Source organism: Ambystoma mexicanum, chromosome 8 (genome assembly GCF_040938575.1).
Source record: "Ambystoma mexicanum isolate Mex_15411 chromosome 8, UKY_AmexF1_1, whole genome shotgun sequence".
Classification (NCBI taxonomy): Eukaryota; Metazoa; Chordata; class Amphibia; order Caudata; family Ambystomatidae; genus Ambystoma; species Ambystoma mexicanum.
This window is the reverse complement of record NC_090929.1, coordinates 696920500-696932959: the sequence shown is the minus strand read 5'-3', so window position 1 is coordinate 696932959 and position 12460 is coordinate 696920500. Positions and strand designations below refer to the sequence as shown.

At 41.3% G+C, this 12460-nt stretch overlaps 1 protein-coding gene across 1 annotated transcript in view; it reads left to right on the top strand.

Moving 5' to 3' along the window:
- The window catches only part of EIF4EBP2 (eukaryotic translation initiation factor 4E binding protein 2), a 104778-nt gene that overhangs the window by 52834 nt on the left and 39484 nt on the right, over positions 1 to 12460 (top strand). The window lies entirely within an intron of this gene.

Here is a 12460-nt window from a genome sequence, read left to right as displayed (position 1 = left end):
AAGGCCCTGCAATGCCCAGTATATCTCATTGTGCTTCAGCAAAACCAGACATGATTTCTGAATGACTTACCCTGTCAAATCAACTCTGAGAAAAATCAACAAGGAGCTTCACTTTTCCGCACAGGAAAACAAGTTCTTTTTATCACAAAGTATCAAAGCTCAGTAGTTCAAACAAACTCCATCTATCTGAGCCATGTCAATTTCAATGCATCTGTGCTTCAAACACAACTCCTGCATACCAGAAAATAACTACAGCTGCAAGACAGTGTTGGAATCCAGAGGGAGATGCAAAACCAAATTTAATAAGAAATGCCAGCTTGTCACCACACATGTAAAATGGGCTTTGCAAACTCGAGGAGAAAAATGCCAGTTTTAAAAAGTAAACTGTTGAATGAAAGCCTTATCTAGCAATGTGAAGGGGTTTGTTGCTCAGGAAAATACACATGGGTTATCTTATTGAATTGGCTTGTTTAGTTCAGGACTAAATATAAGAAAGTAAAACTGTTAAACTATATTGGCTGGATTTTGCAAGTTCCAAAAGAAAAATAGGTTTCTGCTTGGGGGCCGGGGGGATGTTACCAACAGGGGGTCTCTCTCAGCAGATACTAACACCACAGAGAAAATTATTAGGTTGGACAGAATCCAGGCTAGGCGGAACCCACTGACAAAGTAATTTCCAGGACAAGGAAGTGTGGAGCGGGGAAGGGGCAATAAACCTTCAATCCAGATGGGGAAACCCCAGCTTGCTCTGGAGGAAATGACAGTTGGTGGCTACTCTACATTTCAAAGTATTCACGACAGAGTTTCCAAATCAGCAAAACTTTGCGTAAAAATTGGACCATACTACATAATGATCCCTTTCTCCTGAAATTATTTCCTAAAGCACCAATGATGGCCTTTAGACGTGGACACAATCTCAAAGATAAACTAGTGAGCGGAAAGACCTCCTAAAGACAAACAACTTGTACTGAGTACCATAAAGAAGGGTACATTTCCCTGCTTGAATTTTACGAACTGTAACAATGTTATAAAAGGTGAAACGATATCTCACCCACAAACTGGGAAGAAATTCAAAATCAGAGATTTTTCCACCTGCCTCTCCGCAGGTGTCATCTATTCATTGAAATGTCCCTGTGGTAAATTATACATAGGACAAACCATAAGACCCGTCAAAGAAAGATGGTCAGAACACAAATCCACCATCAGATGTAAGAATCTCAGATCCCCAGTGGCAAGGCATTTCATCGAATTCCAACACACGATTGCACAAATTAAATTTCAAGTTATAGAAATTGTCAAACGTCCACCCAGAGGTGGCAATTACCAATCCCTGTTGTCACAGCGAGAGAAGTACTGGATCCACACACTTGACACTTTGCAACCTAAGGGTCTGAATGATGAATTCTCTTTGAGTTGCTTTCTATAGTTAATTGTGAAATCCACATACTACATTGCCAATTACTATACACAAGTGTCTGTATCCCGGATTTAAAACAATTTTTTGTTTACACTACTTTAATATTCTATTTCATTACAACTGTTGTGACTTTGATGTTTTCTCCAAAGGAACTGTATTCTCCTTTGTTTGATTTGCCTATATTTACTTAATTGTCTGCACTTGTCCACGAATGACCTATTGAACCATCTTTCTATGGGTTCGAACCTTGTATGAGTAATAGGCTATATCGCAATCTCTTATCCTTGTCCTCAATCCCCTTGACATTGTATCATACTTGTTTCACTATATAATGAGTAGCCTCATGACTCTATATGATTTGTTTTGGACTATTTAGAGTAAACTGCATGTACCATTTGTGTTATCTATCATGACTGTAATGATTACTGTACTATTCACAAATTTCTGCTTTTTTAGTACCTAAATTATAAAATGCGTTACGATGGTGAACACCAGAATTCCTAAATTTCGAACCTTGTATGAGTAATAGGCTATATCGCAATCTCTTATCCTTGTCCTCAATCCCCTTGCCATTGTATCATACTTGTTTCACTATATAATGAGTAGCCTCATTACTCTATATGATTTGTTTTGGACTATTTAGAGTAAACTGCATGTACCATTTGTGTTATCTATCATGACTGTAATGATTACTGTACTATTCACAAATTTCTGTTTTTTTTAGTACCTAAATTATAAAATGCGTTACGATGGTGAACACCAGAATTCCTAAATTTCACTATGGAACATATTTACTCTACCTTTCTTATTCATCCTGATCTCTGGTCAGTCCTTATTAGTACGTTTGCACTATGCGCCATTGCAAGAGGGCCCCCATATTCCTCACTCACCGTCCTCTATGCCCCCTTTTTTATGTTTATTATTTAGTTTCCTTTTTACGTCTGACGGCGTGTCCCCAGCACAGTTCGTTTCCTAGGTCACGACCGTGCGGAGCCATTGCCTGCCGGTTTCAGTTTCCACTAACAGTGTTCTACACACTGTATAGGTAAGCTACCGCTACTTGGATTTCTTTGCCCGGTTGGGAGACCCCATGTTCATTTCTCTTCAGTATAACAGAAATGTATGTGTCCCCACTTAGGTGCCAGCAGTACGTGTCTCTTTGCAGATGCCCTGCATCGTATAATTGTTTCAAATATTTGTTGACCACACGGATGCCCCTGATACCTTGGCTACCCGTCCCGCAACTCGAGTGAGTGCATTCTTTAAAACCGTTTCCGGTTCATTCTAAGTATTATTTATTTTATTCAGTAACGCTCTTTTGGAGTTTTTCTTTTTTCTTTTCCCGTCCATAGGAGGGGTAAGGTTTTTTTCTTATACACGCTCCCCATATTGTCTCTGCTTTTTCACTATTCAAGGGTGGTCCTTGCTATTTATAACCCACTACCGCCTTTGGCTTATCTCGATCTGTTCAATCTTTTATCACGCCATTTTCTAGATCCCACCATGTAGGTGGATCTCACACAATACATCTCCTTTGTTATGGGTTTAGTTATTAGTATAGAGTATTTCTCTTTTATCTGAGAGTTCACTCTTTTCACCATACTAGATCTCCAGTATTCTGCTTTTCACCATCTCGCTAGCATCTCGAGTTATGTACAGCTTGTCAGTCAGTCCTTGACTGGTATGGAAATAAAATAAAAGATTTTACTTTTTGTCTCTTTGTAATGTTGTCAACAGTTCAATTGGGCCTTTATGAAGAAGAGGTTACCCTCGAAACGCGTCGGCCACCCCACAATTGGACAGCATCATCTCTTCATCATTTATTGCTGCATCACAATTTGTTTTAATATGTCATACGTCATGAATTACTTTGTATAACAGATTGTGCTGTTTGGCAAATTTTATTTTGTTTTCTTCTTTGCCAAATAAATCGTTATATGCTCAACTAACAAAACTGCTGTTATATATTTATACATTGATAGATTTATATCTATATATTTGAAGGCCCTATGTGGCATCAGTAAATAGTGTGCAGGGGACGGGAGGGCCCCACCTTTTGGGCCCTCTTCTATTTTCTCTTTTCTGATTTAGGCTTTGTGCCAAGGCTTTGTTTCCTCCCCCGCACCTTAAAATTCTTAAATCAGCTCTGCTGTACGTATAATGACGATTTGAATTTCTATATCAAATGTTACCAGGTGTGCACCACTGTCAGCATTTTTTGGCATCTGAAGAAGGAACACAATGTTCCAGTGACAAAGGACTGCCATTTGCTTCCAAAGACTATCTATGGATACATTTTTTTATCTCTGCAGCAAGACTTTGTAAAAATGTAAGAATTTCGCAGTTTGAAAGGGATTATGGGCTTTCATTTAAGAATTGGTAGAATTCATTGACCCCTTGGGAATAGAAATTGCAAAGAATCAGGGATTACAAGGAAAGTATCCATGATGCCAATTCAAATTTTTATACTTGCCATATGATCCACACGTGTATAAAGTTATGGAATTTTAGGCTGAATCGTTAATGCTCAAAATTACCAAAAAGTATTAGACGGGCGAAGCAATGTCTCACGGATTGCAGAGTTGGAGTGGTATGCTCTACACAAAATATGTAACCTGTGTATAGAATTTGCTAAGAGTTCACCTGTATAAATGTACCGTTTGTGGCACAATTGAATTTTGGTTAAAATAACGGGGGGGTTTTTTGAACCTTGTAAACTCGCATCATAAATCTGCCCTCCTGCTTTGAAATACAACCAGTTGAGAGCGAGGCGGGGGACTAGCACCCCTGACCAATCCTGTGGGTTAGAGTGTGCTTAGCTAAGCCTGCCCATCCATATACTTTGATGTCACTATGCATTATAAATGAGTCCCTGAAAAGACTAGACAGACTTTTCCTGTGCCAGCGTTCCTGTTCCATTCATCCTGCTGAGTCCAGATTCCAACTACAAGCCCTAAGCATTACTGACCCTTCCAGCAAGGCCTCATTCTATAATTCCCAAATAACCAAAGGGAGAAAGCTGTGGTATTCTCTGGCAAGCATCCTGATACCATGAACTGCTTGCCCACTAACTGCATCCAGTGGTACCTGTGCCATCCAGTGACCAGAATTACCGTCCTGTGACCGACCCTGCTCAGCAGTCTTTTGCCCAGCTGTCCTTTGCCAGGCGTGCTGCTGTGTAGTGACCAGAACCATTGATGGTCCAAAATCCCAAACTAAAAGGGGACTGTGTATAATCCCTACCCCATCGAAATCCATAGTCTACGTTCTCTTGCATTTGTCCTTATCCCACTCTCTAAGCCATCCTATTCTTATCCTGTTAACTTGTTAAAACTGTCAGAATTCTTGCCCTTGATCTCCAAGCTATGGCGCCACTTCATTTCTGTCTACCATAGATCGCAAGTCATTCGCGATATTGTGTTTAAATAAATACATTTTCCCGAAAGAGAAGGGGTACACTGCTTGAAGGGTTACAACTGCACGTAACCTTTATATTCACGGGTGGCGTTCCTCTTTTCTTAGCCATTAAATCTAATACGTAAAATTTGCCTTTCACTTTTAAAACCAATTTCTTTTTCACTGCTATATTTTCCTCAATACAAACCTCTACCTTAAAAATCTCTAGATTCACCAGCTATAGACCTAATATCACATCTATGTTGTACCTGTGATATAGATCTATCCCCCAGCCCAAATACTGCACTCCAAATCTGAGTATTTCACACGTTTTTATTAAAAACCGTTTGAGTAAATTTACACGGAAATTGAAAGGAAATGCAACTTTTACACGTAATTTTGCTGCAATCCATTTGCAACTTTCCACTCATTTTCAATTGTATTGGTTTTCCACTGATATTTGGTGAGGGAAGGTCTGATTTAGATTCCTTTTTCTGCCTCTTGTTCCTGATTACCTATCATTCAGAATGGATTTGTGGGTTGAGGGAACATTGCAGGGGGAAATCCTAACTCTGTGCTATCTTCCCTAAATCAAAGTGCTCCTATCCCCTGGTGTTTGGTATATGTTCAACTAGACGGTTAAAACAGGTGTATTGCTTACATCCTCATTGTAATCACCCCATTGGGGATTGCTGCCCCATATTAAAAGTTTTGTTTTCTTTTGAATTTTAAAATAAATATTGCATTTTACCAACCAGCCTGGTTCATGGTCAATTGTGACCTGGGGTATTTAAAAAGGGGATGTGATACGAGTGGTGTACCATCTCAAATTGAATCTGCATAAAATGGAGAAAAGCATCTCAGTTGTGCGCTACATACTAGGCCGAGACAAAGGTGTGTGTCGCCTGATTGAAACCCTTAACATTACACACATTTGCTTTAGAAAGGGGTTTTGTCTGTCATCAGGTATAGGTTGTGGGAACTCTAGTCCAGAAAAGTGTATTTATAGTTGAAGCGGCCATCTTTGAAACACAGTATCTTCGTGCCTCCAATGGTCTTGTATTACTCAGAAAATGCACAGCCCATGCCCTTGTCTTAAAGCTAGTTTGGTGCCCTGTGCTCACGACTCCCTCGATTTGCAGCCCACTGCTCATTGTGGATGAGTTGACCTACTGTTTGGTAAACTTTAATCAGCCCAAACCTGTAAATAGCGCTGTACACTTCTGCATAAACGTTCTATTGCTATCGTTAACACTTATAACGGTTTATTTAGTGGTAAGCACAATTAATCCTGAATGTGGGAAGAACATCTAAGTCACGTTTGTTGTTGGCAACAGGAGCGTAGTGCCAAGAATGTTCTCAGCAGCGTGGTTCAGTAGGTAGACACTGTAATCTGTACAACTTGTATTAAGTATTGGCGTCATCTAGCGAGCTTAAATGGGAGTCAATATGGCAAATAGGCATACGTTGGGTTGGGGTGTTTTACAAATTATGGATGCCCGAATGAGATTAACAGTTTGAGGGGATAGGCTGCAGGATTTTTTAACCTTTGTGTAGTAGTTAGCATGGCAACTTTCTCAGTATTCTAATTGCCATCACGTATCACTTGGATTTTGGCTGTTGGATACTCTTATGAATGTTGAGTTCACAAAGTGTTTGATTAAATTTACCAAAATTACTTTACCCAAATTACTGTTATTTTGATCATTACTACTGAAGTTGCAACAAGGGAAGGAGTGACCCCTGGGCACTTCAGCAATAACATGGCACTGAGTGACTGTGCTACAGCAACGTGCTACCAGTGTTATGGGGACAGTACAGCAGAATAATCTGAGCAGAACTGCGGTTCCTACCGGCTTGAGCAAAGGTGTACAGTAAGAGCATTGTGGTGAGCAAAGGGCAGCTATGTATGTGACAAATAGGTAGGTGTGACGGTGAGGGGGTGCTATGCGCATATCTATAAACTGTAGCACTACGAATGGTGGTGAAGCAAAGAGGTGACGTAGCTGGATGGGTGTTGTGATGGTGAAATCAACTGCAAACCTATAAAGAAGTACCTGAATGAGTGAAGGCTCAGAGCAGACCAAAGCGGATGTCTCAAGAGTCAAGGAAACGTTATCCAGCAGACTGCGTACATACTAGAAAGGAAGACGGAAGTAAAGGGGAAATGAAGCAGATGGTGAGGATCAGACTTGGAAAGTTCCGAAGGATGTTGGGTTCCTGCGCTCAACCGGTGCAGACGGGACTGGAGCAAAATCATACAGCAGGACAGGTATTGCTGTGGGAGAATCTCAGCAGGAACAGTGGCCCCATGACTGAGGCAGTTAGACAAGGAAGTGATATTCATTTTAAGTTTCACATCACTGCATTAAAGAGAAGGGGTCAGATTAAACAAATACAAATTATATACACACAAAGTAAGGGTGGCAGCAGCCTGACTATCGATCTCAGCTGCAATAAACTTAGTCTAAAGATGTTATCCTCCTAGCACGCTTTGATGCCTCAGCAATCTTCAGGTTGGCCGATTGGATTCAGGTGTGCATGGATGAACCCCTCTAGTAAGTACCAGGCTGTGGCAGCCGGTAATTCTGTTAACTGTAGTATAGAGCCAGTCAGGATCCAACTCTCCCCATTTTTCAATATTATCCCTCAGTTTGGGGGGGTGTTGGGGTGTGGGAGAGATAGAAGGGGAGGGGGGGTGTTGCCATCAGTATGACATTCCAAAGTCAGTATGTATATTCGGCAGAAATACGGCGGAGGAGATTGTAGGTGGCAATGCGGAATTTGGAACCACCCGTTAAGGTTTTTGGCAACCCCAGACGAACCTACAGCACCTTGGGAGGATTGGTAATCTTTTTAGATGTTTTGCATCAGGTGGGGGTTTCTGATGAGATTGCGTTTTCAACCTTGTGTTGGCAGCTGAGGCGGTAAGGATAGTGAAAAAAATTGCCTGATAATGGGGGTAGGAGGAGGGGCAACGAAGGAAGAGGTGATGGTGGGGTCTTGTACAGCAAGGCTATGGAAAAATTGATGCACTTTCCAAGACAGACTAAATGAAGTTTTATTTACTAGGAAAAAAATTGCGAGTGAAACTGTAGACTTGTTTATCTGAGCTAGTTGTTGGCATGTGAGTTTACGTGTGGAAGATTATATAATGGCAGATAATTATGCATACATCTAATTCAAGAGCGGTTATGGCAAGCAAAAACCCATCATTGCAGGAAGCATGAACTATTGCTAAGGTTATGGAACTTGCCAGATGTCTAAGAGGTTAATGCGAAAGGGGAATAGAAAACATACTGATTGTAAGTGAATGGCGAAGGCAGGTGAAGGCTGTGAGGTGAGGAAGAGCAGGTATGCATTTTAAAGGAAAGTGAAAGGGAGAGCTCAACCACCACAAGAGACACAGCAATGCATTGTGGATTTGAGAAGCATGCGATGAATGCAACGGAACATCCTACAATGAGCATTCCGTAACAAATATAGGAAAATGGCCATTTTGTGTGGTTGTGCAGTAATGAGTGCAAAATAGTGGATGAGGGAGCATATGCACTTCCAGATGTAGGAATCAAATTGGCAAGAGTAGTGGTAAAGATGTTGGTGGATTCAGGATCGCCATTCACCATATAGAAGGAATGTAAAGAAATTTGGAGGTGGGGAAGAAAATATTTAGCATAGTAGGTGGTCTCAGGTGTATGCCGGTGGAAAATTGATGCGATTGGTTTAAGTTACCCTTGGTTACAGTGAAAAACTAGTGCAGGGAAAGATATACGTGGCACAGAATGATTGTCTAAGGTGGCGACATCAAGGGAGTCTGGGGTATGGAATTATGCCCAGGTAAGAAGGAGCAAGTAAGAATAGTAAAATAGATTGGATGTATTTGCAAAAGCGGTAGCACACAAGTAGTTTTTAACCAAAATATTGTGAAGTTGAAAGGATATTGTCACCAAATAAAATAAGGTTGAGTTGCACCAAGTGTGCACAATGTGAGGAGGGTCCCTTTGGGAGTGCCAGAAAGTGCGGAGTTGCAGGGATTATGCCAGCCAGAAATAATTAAACCATTTGAAAGCAGTGAATGGTTATCCCCAATTGTGGTTACTCGGCGTCCAGATGGACTGATAAGGTAGTATACATTTGAGGCCTTCATAGGAGTATATAGGTGGACAGATACATTTCCTGACGTCAGTGCCCCAGTTTAGAAGTGGGAGTATTTTATTCGCTCTTTTTTAAAGTTGGTAGTACAATTTTGTAATGAAGTCTTTGGGAGCGGGGGCAATTGTCCCAGGCCCCCCAAGAGGTTCCATATGAGGCAGAGGCATAAGTGTCATAGGTGCTTGGGGAGGTTATAAGTGGGGGGAGCAGGATGTCGATAGAAGATGCATTATAGACAAGTTATCGTATGTTGGGGTATAGATTGTGCTGGGAGTGACACTCCATCATAGAAAATGGCAGCCATTTTGAAATCTAGGCGGTAGGTCTGGGGGTGGGGGTGTACTGAATTGTTAATATCCAATTGGGAGCTTGCTTCGTGCTTCATAACCTACAAAGAAGAATCTCACATGGAAGAGGAGCAGACGAAGCTGGGACCAATGACCTGGCATCCCATCTGGAGCAGGCTACCTGTTATAGGATCGCACCAACCAGCTACTTGGATTTATAACCTGTGATGTACGACGGTCGTGATGCTTTTTACCTATAAAAACCATTGCTCATGCTGATATTGTCGGAGCGCTCCGTTGCAGCAGAGCTTTGTTGGCATGTATTCTTGTGAGATTAAACCTTGATCTCCTTGCAAGAGGTGTGCTGGGCCTTTTTCTGTCGTGGGTTGTATTTTTCCTGCAGTGAGCATTGAGGGGTTTCTCTACAGACGTCCAATTCCCAATGGGAGTTTTTTATAAGTGAGAAACAGTTTTAACTGGAAAACAAATGTTTTTGTCATTTCTTTTCACTTAGTTCATACACATTAAAAAATACATGTTTACGTCAACTGATTCGGCATAAATAGCAGTTTCTTCCTATGGTACTAGGCGCATTAATCATTCATGGAGATGAGTGAAAGCTAGGGCACACAGTCCTACGTGTTGGTTTCCTATTTTTTGTTGAGCAATTTTACTCCAATTCTTTTGGCAATAGCTGCCTATTTTTACGGAGTAAAAGTGGCTGATAAACCCCTTTTTTATATGTAGGACTGCATAGAGTAAATGAGATGTTGATGGCAAGGGCTGAAGCAGGGTGGTATAGTACCATGGATTTGTCATTGGTATACCACCAGGTGGACTTGCATCACAACCTTTGATGGGTTTTATTACGCTGATGGGTGCATACCAGTATGAAAATCCTTTTGGATTGGCATCTGTCAGCAGTCTTCCAAAGAGTGATGGAAGGCTTGTTCAGAAATGCCCATGCGGAGATGTTGTTAGGATGATAGCCTAGTGGGCACCAAGAGTGAAGAGCAGCACAGTAGTGAGTGGTGTTGCGCATATTAGAGGAAGCAGGTCTCATTGTAAAAAGATGTGTCAATTTAAAGTGGAGCAGCTATCGTAGCTAGGACATGTTAGCGAGAAATGAAATTAGAACCCGCCCACACATGGTGCATGCTATCTGGAGTAAAGGTACCAGATAAAATAGGAGTTGAGCAAGTTCTTGGCGTTGGTTCAGTATTATGCAGATTTTGTAGAGCATTTCGCTGCAAAGACTTGAGTCTTGTGTGAATTAAAGTCTAGGAAAGAATTTGTGGAGTGAGGTAGAGGATAAGCGGTTTGTTAAGGAAATTGAAGGATGATGTGGCAAATAAGTTCGTACGATTTGACCCTGCAGCCAAAAGAATTGTAGCTGTTAATGCATGCAAGGTTTAGGAGCTATATTGAGTCTGGTTTGAGAAGGTGTGGAAGTACCAATTGCATTTGCATCAAGCGCCTTGTCTGAAAATAGGATGAAATATTTTACAATTGAAAAGGTGTTGGCATGTAATTGGGTCCTCTTAAGATTTTTAGGACTTATTATGGAATATGGTACTCCATAAAAAGTGATCACAAACTTCTTTTGCATTTGTTCACCACACGAGGATCAGGGTTAACTCAAAGAATAGAGATGCTTAGCAGTAATACAACTTTAAGGTGGAATAGATTCCAAGGAATTGTAATCCTGTGGTACCAATAACCTTGGCATAGCATTACAAGGGAAACTAGGTTTTCCATATGCTTCTATCATGCCTTTTTTTTCTTCAAGCCATGGGACCATGTACCGAGACACCTAGTATGCTTGCGACTCTTCAGCAGTCAAATATCCTACTTCCACATTGTAAAGTCCATCAATGTTCTTCCAAGCAACCTTTAGCAAGGCGATCTTCCCACATGAATGTGACAAATGAACTTCTGATTTTAGCAAGTACATCCATTGGAATAATCGCTGGAACGCTTGGGAAATATAAGTTTGTTCATGTTCACTTTAAGCCATAGCTACCCTGCTCCAGTGACACTGTACGTAATCCACCTTTCCAGCCTTGTTCACAAGTCCTCAATGACACAGCACATTTGATTGAAGAAGTAGTAACCTTTGATTACAAACCCAATACGCGATCCTATACTTCTGCCAATTCGTCCTCAGATAGCCACAAGCTTTTTTTTTTTTTTGGAGCGAAGATCGTCTGTTCGTTATAGGACTCTGATGATAGCAAGGTAGTATTCTGTACTCTTTAGTAACCTTTCCCCATTAGAATAGACAACCCTGCCTCTTAGTTTGCACCATTTTAAAATCTGTTGTGATATCTTAGCTAGCCAGCAACCTGGTGGCGGCCCCTGTATTGCAGAAACAAAGAGGATGGCTGGAAGGTTTAGAATGAATCTTAACCTCTGGCATTGCTTTGGGCAACCCTCAAGACCATCGTTCTTCGCCTGCCAATCCATTACAGAAGGGGAAAGACCATATGCAAATTTGGCTTGGTGCCAACCCAAAAGGGGCCGTCCAGCCCGAACTGCTAGGTCACATCCCTTCTGCACGAGACCTAGCTTTTCACCATAAGTTACTAGGGTAATCCAGACATGAAACCCTTGCTCATTATTCTTAGAGAGGCACAGCTCCGCCTCACTGACGAGGCCCAACGAGGCCGAAACATGTCTGGGGTTGCTGTTGGTACTCTTGTTCAGAAGAGAATTGCCAGGCATTTCGGTGCAGGACAAAGACTGATATGTGGTAGAAATTTATCTTCTATGAAAGGATGGTGAGTTAGACTGGTTGAGACTCTAACCCGGGATATAGGCCGGTAGTAGAGAAACTCCCAGAACCCCCTTGTTTTTTCTGTATATTGCAGCCCAGCCTACAAACTCAACACCAAAACCGATAGTTAAAGTATTTCTTTGCATCAAGCAGTCACTGCAGAAGGAAGATAACGTCTGATCCTTGTAAGACTGAGATGCATGCAAAGGCTGTGATAAGTAACTTGTGGAGCACGAACCCCTCACTGAATTGGGTGAATAAGTGTTGAATGCATAGCATCCAAACCGACGGCACATTTCGTTGCCAATATTGTACTGGTATTAACTTTGAAAGGGTCTCTGTGGAAGAATATGCTTAAGGAGCATATACGAAAATTACTTCTGTTTTGCTGCTTCTATTCTACTTTTCTACCAGAGTGTAAAGAAATTAAGG